Raw genomic sequence first — 15,386 nt, 5'->3', positions numbered from 1 at the left:
TCGAAATTTGAAATTATTTTTGTTTGTTTACTCATGAAATAAGATTTAAATATTGAAGTGAATAACTATGAAATATAAAAAAATTAAAAATACATATATAGGACCGATTTTGACTGTTCAATTAAGAAATTTCATGCAAAAAAGGAAAAAAAAAAACACATTTTTACTCACATTTTCAAAATTTCTTTCTTGAACTCTGTCGTCTGTAACTGCCACCAGAAACCTCTTCCTTGAGGTTCCAACAGTAGTCTGCTAACATGTTCTGTACCGATTTTCCTGCATATCGTTTCTCCATGACATAAATATCGTGGTGAAATCTCTCGCCGCATTTGTCACTAACCGCGCCCAAGTTAGAGGGGAAAAAGTCCAAGTGCGAATGTAAAAAGTGAATTTTCAAGGACATATTGCACCCCATGCGCTGATAACAAGTAGATGGTGATGCCTAACACTCTTCTCTCCAGGAATTAAGTTTTTCCGTATGGGTCAATCCACAATGTTGTAATGTTTATATTTTGCCCGGCTGTCCCATTCGCAAAGAAAGCAACAACATTTTGTAAACCCAGACTGCATGCATAACAGTATACCAATCATTTTGAGGTCTCCGCATATCTGCCAACCATATTTTTCATAATTTATCACTTTTAATATTGTATCCATATTTTCATGTTTCCTTCTTGGTGGAAGAATAGGCAAGGGGTACTGATGGGTATATATTCCCATTATGCAATAATACTACTTTTAAACTATTCTTAGATGAATCTAAAAATAGTCTCCACATGTTTGGGTTGTGACTCCTTCCAAGTTCTTGCAGAAGGCCTTCTACATCATTGCAGTAAGTTAACTCATTACTAACAGAAAAAAATGTGTCAGTGATTGTTGGCGTTTCCGATATGACACCTCAACACCATCTTGTAATAAATTCCACCCTCGGAGACGAGAACGTAATAATTCCACTTGAACTTCAGAAAGGTTGAGGTCTCTGACTAGATCATTTAGTTCGGACTGGAAAATAAAGTGAGGTATATTTGGATCAGGAAAATTTGGATCGGTGTTTGAATATGAGAGTCCAGGTTCGTCATCTGGAGAAGCACTGCTTGGTTCTGTTTCATCCACTGTCTATTCTTTAGGAGGTTTAGGAATTGGTATAAAATCATGACTCATAGGTTTTTTGGCTGAAGGAACATCAGGATAAAATATAGAATGTTTTGATTTTGAACTATATCCCACTATGTTTGTTAAACAGAAGTAACAATCCGTAGTATGATCTTCCTGTTCTGTCCATATTACAGGGTTTCCGAAGGGCATTGATTTGTGAGTGCCATTAAGCCAACCACGTAAAGTTCGCGAACAATTACAACAAATTTTACTTGGTGCCCAGCTTTTTCCCTCGTCTACTTTACTTCCAAAATACAACTCGTATGCTTTTTTCACTATAGGAGCGATAGTATTTCTCTGTGACTTCGGAGTAAATTCCCCGCAAACATAACAAAACAAGTTCGGGTTATTCACACATTTGTGTGACATGGCGAACTCATTAATTGAGTTATAATATATTTCTTTAAAAAACAATTATGAATGCTCTCATCGTTTTGTTAAAATACAACTTACACTTCACTATACACAATATTACATTCACAATTTTATGAACATACACAAACATAAAATACGGCTACTCGCAAAGTTATCGGAAAGGAAGTTAAAGACTCGACTAACCCACAAAAGAACAAATTTTATCAGAGAAACAGGAAATTACTCTACTACCAGATGTTTTCTCCACGAAATATTAAGTGCCAGTCATAAACACACAAGGTTACTAAAAGGTTCTTATCCATTTGCTAGGAACCAAACGTTAAGCCGTATGCGGAGCAGGGTACGGAGACCTGAAACCATAAAACTATAAAATGTGGGTGTTCTGCAAAAACTTTAGGTGATACAGGAAAACGGATGCGATATTCGTTATCAGCACATCTGAATACATAAAGATCACTTAGTTTTATTTAAAGGAGTATTTCATTGTTTATCAGTGTAATTTGCGAAGATGGGGATGAGTGATGAAATTGATGAATGGACATTCACAAACAACCAAGCCCGAGCGGGATTTGAACCCGGGATCCTTGGCGTCACAGCGCGATGTGCTAACCACTCGGTTCGGCCCCTCCCTGATCGTTACCACTACGCCAAAAGAGAAGTCGCGACTTTCGAAAAAAATTAGCATTCCAAACATTCACAATCATATCATCATTAAAGGGAAATAATTCCTGAATAACGTTTTTCCGTTTGACACTTCGTTTCGATGCTACGAACCCTTGAAAAAATGTGGAATTTCATCCTGCATGTCTGAAACCACGCTGCGATGGTTCATCACTCCCATCATTATCAACAAATAGGTAAATATTTTGGATTATTTAAATTTTCAAATATCATACAACATAGTTTATCGTTGTCTCGAATGAGATCAAGTGTCTCGGGCAGCATTCAGACCGAAGCGACAAGCTACAACCGACACGTTCCAGTTGGAAACGAACCTTCAGACAAAAATCAACTGTTTAGTACCGGCGTGACACAAGTTGCAAGGACTCCTGTACGGTTTTCTCAATACTTTGTAGCTGTTGGTTGTGAACACGCAGAGAATGCTTTTCTACAGACTGGATGAGGCCCGTGCTGCTTGTCGCTTCAGTCTCAAAGCTCCCTAAGTTTTCTCGTCACAATTTTACACATGCTCGTCTCCTTCTCGGACTCGTCTCGACATGTCTTGGTGGAGTTCAGTGTATTTTTGTCATTTAGCGCAAATATTTTGTTCCTTTTGGATAATTGCGACGACGAGGATGAGTAATGATTGGATGAAATTGATGAAGAGATACTCACAGAGAACACCGTCTGTCCAGGCCAGAACTCGAACACGGGAACTCAGGTGGTAAGATTGAAAGTAGCGGGCTGCGTGTCGTTCTGGTCTCTCTTTTAAAACGAGACTGGAGATTACTTGATATGAGTTCAGAATCTGCCACCAGATCAAAATGAAAATCTCTTTGATTCATTTTGTTTCACAGTCTTCACCTACGTATCTCAAGGAAAAAATAGACTTGAACAAAATGATCCTCTAACAGTAGAGTCTAAGTATGTATGTACAGAAACTGAAATTATTCAGTGATGAAAAATGTAGCTGCATGTGTTCTCTCACGTGGCACCACAACGAACTAATTCCAAAACACCGTTTCTATACTCAACGTATTTTACATCCAAGAACTATTCACAAATTTCACTATTTTCATTGACACCAGAGGGATAATCGAAATTGAATGGACGTTTGTCAAATTGGATTTTGCCTGGAGACGGTTGGTTAAATTGAAAACATTTGCCACTAAAAGGGTACCCGGAGGTGCAGTGTGGTTGGACGTCGCAGAAATGAATATCGGGTCCATCGATTTCCCGATTCCAAAGTGGACCATTTTATCGCTACAATGTACTAAATATAGAATCACAGCAGAGGTGTTTTCAAATTCATTCTTTAATAGGAAATTTATATTACGTGACATTTAACAATATAAATGAATAATGAATTTTAGAGAAATTGTATCTTAAAAACTAGAATTGTAACAATTTCATCTAGTCATGAGCTCGTACTCCTGGACGGACAAGCAATGTCCCTAACACTGATTCTCATGGTCATGCTCTAGGAAGCCAGAGGTCCTAAATTCAAACCTTGGAGAAACCACATGTGGTGTTTGTCCCATCATCCATTTCATCACATCATCATTCACACTCATCGTCGTGTTTAACCCAACAAAGTACAATTCAGATATGTTTGTGTCAATTTTGTCAGTGTCAAAGATTGAAAAATTTAACTTGAAAGTACCGATCTAGAGCAGATTCTGAGATTTCATTCTCATCTTTAGAGGCTGAAATGTCTTAAAATGACCAGGTGAGTTGTAAAGAAGATTCTGAGATTTCATTCTCATCTTCAGAGACTGATGTCTTAAAATGACCAGGTGAGGTGTAAAGAAGATTCTGAGATTTCATTCTCATCTTCAGAGACGGAAATGTCTTAAAATGAAAGGTGAGGTGTAAAGAAGATTCTGAGATTTCATTCTCATCTTCAGAGGCTGAAATATCTTAAAATGACCAGGTGAGTTGTAAAGAAGATTCTGAGATTTCATTCTCATCTAGAGACGCTGAAATGTCTTAAAATGACCAGGTGAGTTGTAAAGAAGATTCTGAGATTTCATTCTCATCTTCAGAGGCTGAAATGTCTTAAACTGACCAGGTGAGTTTGTAAAGAAGATTCTGAGATTTCATTCTCATCTTCAGAGGCAATAATGTCTGAAGATGACCAAATGTGTTCTAGGGAAGATTCTGGGGTTTCATTTTCATCTTCAACTTATGATGATCAGGTGAGTTCTATAGAAGATTATGGGATTTCACTCTAATTCTCAGAGGATGAAATGTCTAAAAATGATCAAGCTCTGGAGATGGTTCGGCGGTTCCAAGAGCCAACATTACATCTTCAAGGGCTGGAGCCTCATGTTAGCTCTAAAACGTTCACAATATTTTTCAGCAAAGTACTGTGTTTTAGGGGTTATATTAAGTCAAACATTTTCCAGCAACAAAGTTTTAAATGCCCAACACGAAGATGACGGGCGGCAGACAGATATGAAATGGCATGGTTCATGGTTAGCGATATTATTCTTATCCTAATTACTCGAACTGAAAGTGTGCAATCACTTACGTGTAACCCTGTAGATAATCACAGATTCACCAAACTCTACTGCATACGCACCTTCACTGCAAAACAAGAAATCATGCATTAGTATAACTTTCGTGACTACCTAAGCCTATTAAACTGTTGCGAATATTTAGACAACAGCAAAAACACAGAGCGACAGATATATGGTATGTCATGTATATGTATGTACAGGCACCAGCAAAAAAGAATGAGACACCTAGATCGTGAAATACCCGCTTCCCTGCAAAGCGTCATGCGTGTTGCCTAATTCTACTGTGAATTATAAGTTTCTATTGAAAATTTGCTATTAAAATCCACTTATCGCCGTAGAGTTAGGCAACACACATAACGCCTTGCAAGGATGCGAGTGGTTCAGGATCTAGGTGCCCCTTTATTATTGTCGGTGTCTGTACAAACAACCTCCGACTATGCCGGGCACATTCACTGGTTCAGGGGTTCACCCAGCCTCTAATAAGATGAGTACATGGATAGTAAACATGGTCGAAGAGTGGCGCTAATCACAAATCGCCTCCACAATGACCGTAACCGTGAATGTGTAGAACCTCAGCCATCAGACCCCTATGAACTTCCATGGATTGTTGCAATATATAGGGAAAGCCTTTGGTTCTTTCTTTCGAATTATATATTTTGTATATATCCGTTTTCCTTTCACAACTTATAAAACCAGATATCTGACAAGGATTAAGTGTGAGACCAGCATTGAACCGTTGAATAAAATATTTCCATTTTTAAAATCCGTGCCCCCCCCCCCTAATAGGCCAATAGCTGGGAAAACTATCCTGGTTCAATTTTGTGAATGTATGGATTTGATACCTTGTTGATTGACACTCCTGACTCATCATTCCTTGCAGCAGGACAAAAAACCATCCCATGTTGTGTACTCCCACGGGGACACAACCTCGTATACCTTAAAAGTACGGTCATCATGTCCGTGCCATATTACAACCCACAAAACAGCCTGTATACAATAAAGTAATGTGCAGATTGTCTGTGCAAAGGTCCGACGCGTTACGCAGATCGTGTTCGGGAAGGCGTAGACGGCCAGCGAGCAGACGGGTCCATCGCTTGTAAAAACGTCTGGGGCCAACCTTGTTCCTGCTCGGCGCTTCCTTACTTGGGAGGAAGTGGGGCACGGCCGGAGAAAGTTGAGCATTTCTCTCGGCAGGGGGCTCGCCTCTCTTGCCAGGAATTTTCCTACGACAATGATAGCATGAATTCCTCTGACCTTCAGCTAGGGATAGTCGATTATTAAAATCATCAAAGAACTATCGATGGATAATACCTAATATGCATCGATAATCATTCTACTGATAGTAGTCGAATTAGAAGGTTGATTGTTGTAGTCGAATCGTTGTTTGACTAATATTGGTCGAATCGGTTTGACTATATTAGTCGAATTAGTTGTTCTTCTCATATAAGACCAGGGGTGTAAGGGGTGCTCCTTCCACGTAGTGCACCCAATAGTCAACCTCACTTCCACGTAGTACACCCTGGACTGGACTGCAGACTAACGAGGCTCTGGCGACTGGCCCCATGGCCAGTAAAAAATTTTTGTGTTGTCCTGTGTTTTGTCCTTATTCGTACTGAGTGCTCCTTTACAGCCTGAGCTTTTAACGAAAGTCAGAAGATTTTAATATTTTATGATTTTAGTTATGCAACGTTACGTTAGAGTTATGTGTAACGATAAGGGGCTGGACCCCGTATAATGTGACTGGTGCAAAATAGCCTGTGCTGACGCACCCAAAATTTTAAATTCAAATTCATATAAGACAAATATTCTGTTAATATTAGTCGAATTACTAGTTCTGATAATATAAGTCGAATTTGAATTCTTGTTTTAAGTCCACTTTATACACATATAGGCTAATTCGGACTGGATCTAAAGTTTAAAGTGGGATCCACCCGGTATCGAACCTAGGATCCCTTCATTACAAGGCGACGACGAATATTAGTCGAATACTCGTTCTGTTCATATTAGCCGAATTAGTCGTTCTGCTAATATTAGTCGAATTAGTCGTTCGACTAAATACTCGATATTATCTTTCCATTAAAAACTCAGTAGTCGATAGTGACCATAATTACATTTAACACGTCTCGCGTACAAACAGACATCCCGAGCTTTTCTATCACGCACTGTGGCCTAAAGCATAGTTGCACTTATCATAATAATAATTGATTTATTGAATTAGGTTATTTTACGTCGCGTTTGTGTCACTTCTGGCTAATCGCGACGAGCTTGTCTTAACAAAGTTGATTTTTCAAAAAGTAAATTAGCTCCAGTTAACATTACACAATTACCATCTGGGGACAAGGATCATTTACGTGTATTATTTTTAGTTACGTAGCTTTTTTGTGTCTTTAAGCTAACCTCGGCAATGAGCTTGAATGAGGATTAGATAAAATTGATTAAATAATGCTCAGAAAAAAAGTCCTATGCCTACACCCGTGGAACGCGTCCCAAAGAATTTCGTAATCCATCCTTTAAAAAGGATAAAGGCAACTCCATACACGTGGATGGTATTTACAACGGGAATCAATTTTTTTTAAAAAAGATTTGAGAAGTACATATCAGTTTAAAAAAATAAAGGTTAGAATATAATTACAACGGATAATTTTTTTAAAAAAAAAATCCTTTAAATTGAATCTAAGATGGTTTTACAAAATTTCAAGCCCATTCATTTAACGCAAACATTTCCTTTCAAGCCTACTTTATGCTTAGCTACGTTAACCGGTACTGGGCTTACAGTTTCAAGTGAGATACGAACCACAATAAAAAAACAAAACAAAAAAGTGTAAATGCATAACGATCCAAGGAAGTTCAAACCATATTTTGTTCAATGTTTAATCCCAGTGCTTGGTGCTAAATTGCTGATGATTTCTAACACCACTGGGGTTATAGACGTTGAACAAAATGTTGTGTGGACCTCCTGTGTCGCTTTAAGACTAGTATTTACCAGGGCCTCCACCGGGGATCGAATCGAGAGCCCTTGATTACAAAGCGATTAGAATTAGCAACTACCTTCTCTGGGATGGTATGTTATGTTTATGTCCAATTATATTTCTTGTTGTGTCGATTCAAACACAAGCAGAGAGTGTTGTCGTGCTTCTTTATTTTGTGCAAACTGGTAACTCCCCATTATATCTAATATGAAATGTCTAGATACTGTTCTGCTAACGACCAGAATCTAATCGAACCCAACATGAAGATACTTCGCCGGTATCTCTCCAGGGAGTGGAACCCTGGACGCGCCAACCGAGACCCGCGCCCTCAGGAAAGTGCGTGGTTATTGGCAACGTGAGCCTTGAAGCCACTGCTTTCATGGAAGCTCTTGATAAAATCTGTTTCGGGAAACCCGTGGCCAGGAAACGTGAGGCCGAAGAGCTTGTGCTCCAAAGTAAATTAAATGTCCGCGAGCGTAAAATGAAGTTTCAGGGCGCAGAGATACCAGTGAGGAAGGAAGGCCTACGCAAGCGAAAAGTGGACACATTAAGAGACAGGAAATGCGGTTATAAACATGAAAGACAGAAATAAATAAAAGAGAGAAGCGAAGAAACTGTTTTCTCAGAGGAAGAGTAGAAAGAAAATTCCGCACCCAGTATACAGAGACAGGGTGTGAATTCATGTTGATTTCCTCTCACTATAGGCCAGAAGTTTTATTCTGGTACAGTTCCCGCCACTACGTGGTCTGTCGTTTGCGGGTTGTTGCCAAACGTACATTTTGTTCGAACACGGCGACCGCACTTCGAAAGGGCAAGGAAATAACAGCAGTGAGCAATTCGAGCCCTTGGAGGGCAGATTCTTTTCCTCTCCCTCTCTGAAATAACTGCTCCATGTGTGTCGGTTGTCTTCCGCTGCGAATATGGCAGCCAAGCGTTCAAATTTCCCTCGCAAAGGGAACGGCTAGATCTGGTACGCAAAGAATAAACACGTGCCGCCTCCAGCGCTCCTCTTAGTGGATGGAAGCAGTCACGTGACACTTCGTGGCGGGAACTGTGCCAGAATAAACGTTCTGGCAACAGAGGTGAATTTTCATCTCTTTAATCTTATCGCTTTGACACAGGCTTGGATTTAGGGGGGCACAAGGTCGACAGCCACGGACATCCATCTACACAAGGGTCTTGAAACTAGTGAGTTATTTGTAATGTGCCAAGAAATGTATAAATAAATACAACTTAGCATCGCATTTAAGGTGGCCTAACAGTTATTACTGAAATTGTGTATAGAGGGCGCCTCACAATGATGATAGCTCGGGCTTGTCTTGCCATCATCTCAGACTTGATCATCCATTGTTTTTTTCTTTTAAAAAACACATTAATTTCTTATATTTAATATTAGAGACCTCTGAACTGTTTCAGATGACTTCATGGAGCAATTAATGATTTTGGAATAACTGTTCATCACTTGCATATTAGCAAAATAATCTTTTAATTTTCGAATAACTGTTCATCATTTGCATATTAGCAAAATAATTTGTTATCACAAAAAAACACATGTGTAGAAACCAGTCCTGGTGTTCAAGTGTGCACATGCTTGTAAGCTTTGCAGCGACCACTGTTCATGGGAGCATGGAGAAACGAAGATGGTCCCTTGCTCCTCGGTCGTGATGCTGGTTGGGGAAACCCAATCGCATCTCCTCCAGGTGAACAGTCTGGACGCCCACAACGGCTGGAGAGCCTCAAGGCCAAAGGCTTTCACCGCAGACACCATGCTGCTTTTTGGAGGATGTTGGTTGGTATCTTCACTTACCGCACATCCCATTCCCTTGTCTCAAGATAAATCCAGAGTGATTTTACTGCTTGAAGCTCTTCACTGTGCACTGCACCATACGAGGAATGTGCAATTAGCGGGGGTAGAGGAACAGCCCTAAACATTATAGATCTGATCACCTTATACATACCCCTCAGGGTTGATGAAAGGTTGAAGGAGCCATAAAACCGCTCATATGAGGATATCATCTGAAACCCGAGATCATCCACCCGGGAATCGAACTCGGGTCTCCCCGCATAGCAGTCAGACGTCCAATCGATTGAACCTCCACGGGCTTAGAGAATCGTCTTGAAATTGATTGATTGACTTTGTGTTTTAAGTCCACTTTATGCACAGTAAGTCTAATCGGGACTGGACCTACAGTCTAAAGTGGGATCCGAACCACTATGTGCCTCCACCGGGTATTGAACCCGGGACCCTTTGATTACAAGGCGACGTCGCTACCACTGCGCTATCGGGGAGGCCTCGTCTTGAAACAAATTGAATGCTGTAAATTTAGTTTCTACCTGTCAGAAACCACTATGCCATTGCACACACTCCTCTAGACCAGTGGTTTCCAACTTCAAAAGGTCCGAGGGCCGAAATTATATCCAGCAGTTGATTGGCGGGCCGCATTTTTTTTGTGGGGGGGGGGCGGGGATTAAAAATTACAAAAATTGTAAGTACTGAACTGAAAATGTAGTACATTCGCATGACCTAAATTTCTAAAATGAGGCAATAAAAACAATGGAATCACAAATCAAAATTGTATAATTACAATTTATTTCACAAAAACCCAATACTTATGGGTGAATTGAAAGAAATGAAAAACACACCATACAAATAAGAATCCTTCATAGTAAGTGTTCAATGTGAAAATTGAGGCCGATCTGCTTCTTTTATTAAAGTTGGAATGCCCACTTCAATTTCTGTATTTGAAAGTCTCAGAAGGTGAAGCAGTGAAGAATCTACCAGTCGACTTCTGTAGCGGTTCTTGATGAACTTCATTGAAGAAAAAACACTTTCACACGTGTATGTGCTGCCGAACATCGATGTCATTCTTTGCCCAAAACTACGAAGGTTTGGAAAGCGTCCCTTTGAAGGTATTTGAAAAACTCTGGCCCCTTTTCTTGCCTAGTTTGAAGGAACACATCGCCTTGCAAATCACACAATTCAAGTTGGAGAGAAGCTTCTTATTCTTCGATTTTAACGCCAAGAGGATTGCTAAATAGCTGGATGCTGCTTTTAAGTTCTTCAAAATCTTTAAATCTGGAATCACACTCATCCATTATTTCTTTAATATTTGCACTGAATTCAGAAAAGTCCAATATTTCTTCATTTTCTGCTAGCCGCCAACAGCTTGGAAAATGGACCAGGTTATTCCTCTCCAAAGCAACGTTGAAAATCTTCAGTTTATTACAAAACCCATTTATATTTCCCATTAAATCTGACATCAGCTGGTTTCTTTCCTGCAGTTTCACGTTCAGTTCGTTCAGATGACCTGTGATATCTGTTAGAAACGCCAGTTGTTTAAGGAAATCCATAAATAGAACGTATTTTAATAAAAATACATAAAATTAATGTATTTTGCAAACTGGCTTCGCGGGCCGCAAAAATAGACATCGCGGGCCGAATGCGGACCGCGGGCCGCCAGTTGGAAACCCCTGCTCTAGACCATCGTTTCTCAACCTATGGACCGCGACCCACTGCTGAGTCCCGAAGGGTGGGTGGGTCGCGAAGTTGGGCTCGAAAATGTATTTACTGTATCTTTTTATTTATTTATTCCAAGTTTCAGATACAGCATTTGTAATAGCCATTTTACACTGAAACTGTAATAGATGAACAAAAATAAAACCTATTACATTTAAATTGCTAAGACATATTGTTTTAACAATTTAAATTCAACCCGTGTTGTACGTAGTCTAATCTCTACTTTTCTGTTATTTGCACTCTGTCATTGCTTCTTACCGGCATCTCTCTGATGTTTAAATCAAGGGAATCAGTTATCTGTCGATTTCGTTTCGGTTGCAGCAATGAGTTCTTAGTAATCTGTGTGTCACATGCGTGAAGACTTAAGGTGTCGCTTGATATTTCAGACCGCCTGTGTGTGTGTGTGTGTATGCGGTTACCGAGAGGTGTCAACGCCGTTATTAACATCATCAGTTAGATGTTAGACTACAGTAAATTAGTGCTTTAAATAACATATTTACTTTTCTAGAATGAAGTATGTGTAATTTGTCTAAGCAAGCGTATAAGAGGGCTTCTTAAAGTACTAGATGTTAGCAAAAATATGATTACAAACTGGGTGTACACCACTACAAGTAATTCTGCCGGTGCCCATGCTTATGGGATCCATGAACTGTAATATCCTTCAAGGTGGGTCCCGGACTGAAAATGGTTGAGAACCACTGCTCTAGACTGTATGTTCGATACATGATAAATGTTTATTAATCTGGCAGCAGAAGAACAAAGCAATAATATAAAAAACACCTACAGAAAAAAGGAAAATAAAAAAACAAAGTGATAGGAAAGTAGAAAAATTACCCAAAGATGAAAGGAAATCCAAACGAAGAGGTAGAAAAGTGTAAACGAATTCAACAAACAGTGGCGTGAGTAGGATTTTCGAAAGGGGAGGGTAACGTATACCTTTTTTGTAGTAAGCAAAAATGTTGCTCTTTCCTGAATTCGACGTTCTTTCTTTAGAAACACTGGGCCAAAGGGAGGTTTATGACCGGCACGCCGTGTGAATATGAACAGAAAACAAAATGAATAGACCGGACACAAATAAGAGACAGTAAATAATAAGAAAGAACTAAACATACGATAAAAACGAAAAGGAAATTAAGTACGAAAACTACTATATTTAATACAACAAAGAAAATAACAATACTGAAGAAGAAAGAAAAATGAAAATAAGAAACAACAATGGATACAAAAAGGTAAATAAAACAGAGAGAAAAGAAACAATAAACATGCAATGGAAAAGAAAGATAAAAGAAAACAAGAAAAAAGCGAATAAAAAACCGAAAGAAAGTAAAGAATATACAGGTAAGACAGGTAAGGAAAAATAAAAGTAAAAAAAACGTGAAGATGAAAAACAAGGCTCGCTAACCTTAAACCACAATTGCAAACTCCATTTTAATTGCAACTGGTAAGAAACTGCTTAAGATTCTCCTCACGAGCAATATGAATCACCGCGCTGTCTCCTACGCTATTGGACCAAGGCAGGCAACTTCTGAAACCTCGCGACCGGATTTCTTCAATAAAAGTGCGGCAACACAGATACAGGCCACGTAAGAGTTCACTCCCACAGCGAGAGTAATCCACGGCAACAGTTTACAAAGTCATTTGGCCGACGTCCAGGATTCCAAGAAGGTCCCGTACTCCCGTTTGCGCCTCAGTTAGCCACACTCGGCGGGCAACCGCACTTAGCCGTGCACTTAAGGTATCCGCTCGGTGCCATCTTTGTTCGTCCAGTTCGGAAGCACTTTCCATGAAGTGGACGAAAAACTGTTATGGCGGCGAGAATTGAGACTGTCTTAGTGATCAAGGGGACTCGGGTTCGAATTCAGTGACGCGCTGAATTCTCGGCGGGTTCACTCAGCAGGTTAGGAACGGTATGGAGAACAAGACTTACTGTCAGAGACTTTGGTAAACTGGAATGTGCGATATTTGTAAAACAACATTACTTCACCAGGACGAGGATTTATATGAACTAAAAACAAGCACAATATGCATGCATATATGCCATAAACCTTTCAAAACATGTCCTAAAGTACGCAAAATAATTGAATTGTTGTTTTAAGTCCACTTTATGCACAAAAAGGCTAATCGGGACTGGACCTACAGTTTCAAGTGGGATCCGAAGCACTATGACCTCCACTGGGTATCGAACCCGGCACCGTCGACGACGCTACCACCGCGCTATCGGGGAGGCCTGTACGCAAGACAAAAATGAACGAACAGCAATTATGAAAACAACCCTACTACTATCCTACAATCAGTGGCGTGCGGTGATATTTTCCGTTGGAGGAAGCAGATCCCGAAAAATTAAGAAAACCAAGAATTCATTGCTTCTACATGGTACGTTATAATGAAAAATTTAGCACTCTACCTGATACTGTTTCCATAACGTCTAAGGGAAAGATGAATGTCCTGGCGAAGTTGTTCATTTTTTCGAATTTCAGTTGGTGTGTTGTCAAACGTATTTAATGCAACAGACGATCGCGGATGATTGAAACAATTTTCGAGATTTTCACACATTGCAATATTCACAAATCCTCTTTGGCACCACGTATTTCTTTCCGTAATAAATAGTAAAGAATGTCATCACTGAAGTTTTTGAAGCAAACAAATAGAAATTCACCCGCCTGAAAAGCCATAACTTTTCACCTCGCAAAGCGTTTGAAAAAGTGTGACCGCGGCCAGCTCTATTTGGCGAATGTGGCCACTGTCCATGGACATATTAGCTGTCTTGTTTAACTTGACATAGAATATATCATCCGTATGTCAGCAATCATATTTTTGTGTTTCTCCTGTGTTTTGAAACTCTAGCCAATAGTTTATTTATGAATATAAATTTTAACTACCTTGGTGGATATGCTACATCGCTGACAGTATACAGTACACTTGGACACTTAGTCGTGCAGTTCGCAACACTGAGGACATCAGCAGGCTGACCGATGGCACTCTCTGCTTTCTTCCAGCCCTTACGGGTTGGAAAACAAGCTTTGTCTCCACACAACGTCCCCTCCCATTGGATCCTTGAAGGTCGCCGGGGTGTTTTTCGGATTTCTGATGGCATTGCCAGGGTGGTGATACTACGCAGATGTTTTGTAGACAGGCCGCGAGAGGGTGTTGATGGCCCCATATCGAAAAAGGACAAACCTTGGACGCTTGCAGGTTGATATTCTGTTGAGGCAACACGGAAGAAATAATGAAAAGCCAAAAGTTAAAGAATTAATTTGTAACAGTTATGCTGTGTGCCACCACTGCTGGCCTTACTGTACCGGAGTGCACGGACATGCCTACAATATAAAAAAAAATTGAATCTACATAAAACGTTTCCTATGTTAATAATTTTGAGTTTTCTTTTTTATTATTATTGTAAAGTAAAACTTCCTCTAAGTCATGCAACATATTGGCATAGGAAGTTTCATGGGGAGGACTCTGGCTTCCCTGCAGTGGATAGAGAATAGTATTCACTACTTTTTGTGTACTTTGACACGCACTTTCCCTTCAAGTACAGAGTTGAAGATGACAGACCAAAATCTTTGCAGCTTATTACGTCACTTGGACAAAAATTCAACCGAGAGTGAACCCCAGATGCTCGGCTGGAGGAATGTAACGGAGCGTTAAGAAGGAAACAGGCGAAGTTAATTCATGTCGCAACCTGCTGCAGTGGGAGGGGATTTATGAACGCCGACGACACCGGAGGTGCTTGAGGGAACATCTGCAGCGGAGTGGGAAACGGATGAGTGGGAGCTTCTTCCCGTTGCCAAAATCCCTTCCTTCACGACGTTTCCTATTGGTCGCAGGCTTGGACCGCTCGCACCGATTGAGTTATGAATAATTTTTGCAAATCCTTGTAAATAAACACTGGTGTAGCCGAGCACATGTCTGTCGGCAATCAACGGACTTTGGCCAGCCACAGGCTCTTCTCTTACTAGGAGGAGGGGGGATCCGAACCAAGTGTCTCATAATAATAATAATAATAATAATAACAACAGTTTTGATTAAAATATTTAAATTAATTAATATAAGTGTTCTTATTAATGAATAGGGTAAAATACGGTATAAGGAGAGTGACATAACAGCACATATACATTATCTAACTTACGTATAGTTAAGGTCGGCAAAATTTTTAAAAAAGCACTGGCAAGGAAACTAATGTCAAAT

At 39.9% G+C, this 15,386-nt stretch overlaps 1 protein-coding gene across 3 annotated transcripts in view; it reads right to left on the bottom strand.

Moving 5' to 3' along the window:
- PDZ-GEF (PDZ domain-containing guanine nucleotide exchange factor) overlaps positions 1-15,386 on the bottom strand; it is a 483,761-nt gene that overhangs the window by 370,923 nt on the left and 97,452 nt on the right. For 2 of the 3 annotated variants that reach the window (XM_083131068.1, XM_083131077.1), the window contains exon 1: positions 4,724-4,743. The exons of the other annotated variant lie outside the window; for it this stretch is intronic. The gene's annotated coding sequence lies outside the window, so the exon portion shown is untranslated. Of the gene's footprint in view, positions 1-4,723; positions 4,744-15,386 lie in introns of those variants that run through there. 3 annotated transcript variants of the gene reach the window in all.

Source organism: Lepisma saccharinum, chromosome 11, assembly GCF_977018435.1.
Source record: "Lepisma saccharinum chromosome 11, izLepSacc3.1, whole genome shotgun sequence".
Lineage (NCBI taxonomy): Eukaryota > Metazoa > Arthropoda > Insecta > Zygentoma > Lepismatidae > Lepisma > Lepisma saccharinum.
The sequence above is the reverse complement of the archived record's forward strand: the minus strand, read 5'-3'. Positions and strand labels throughout refer to the sequence as shown.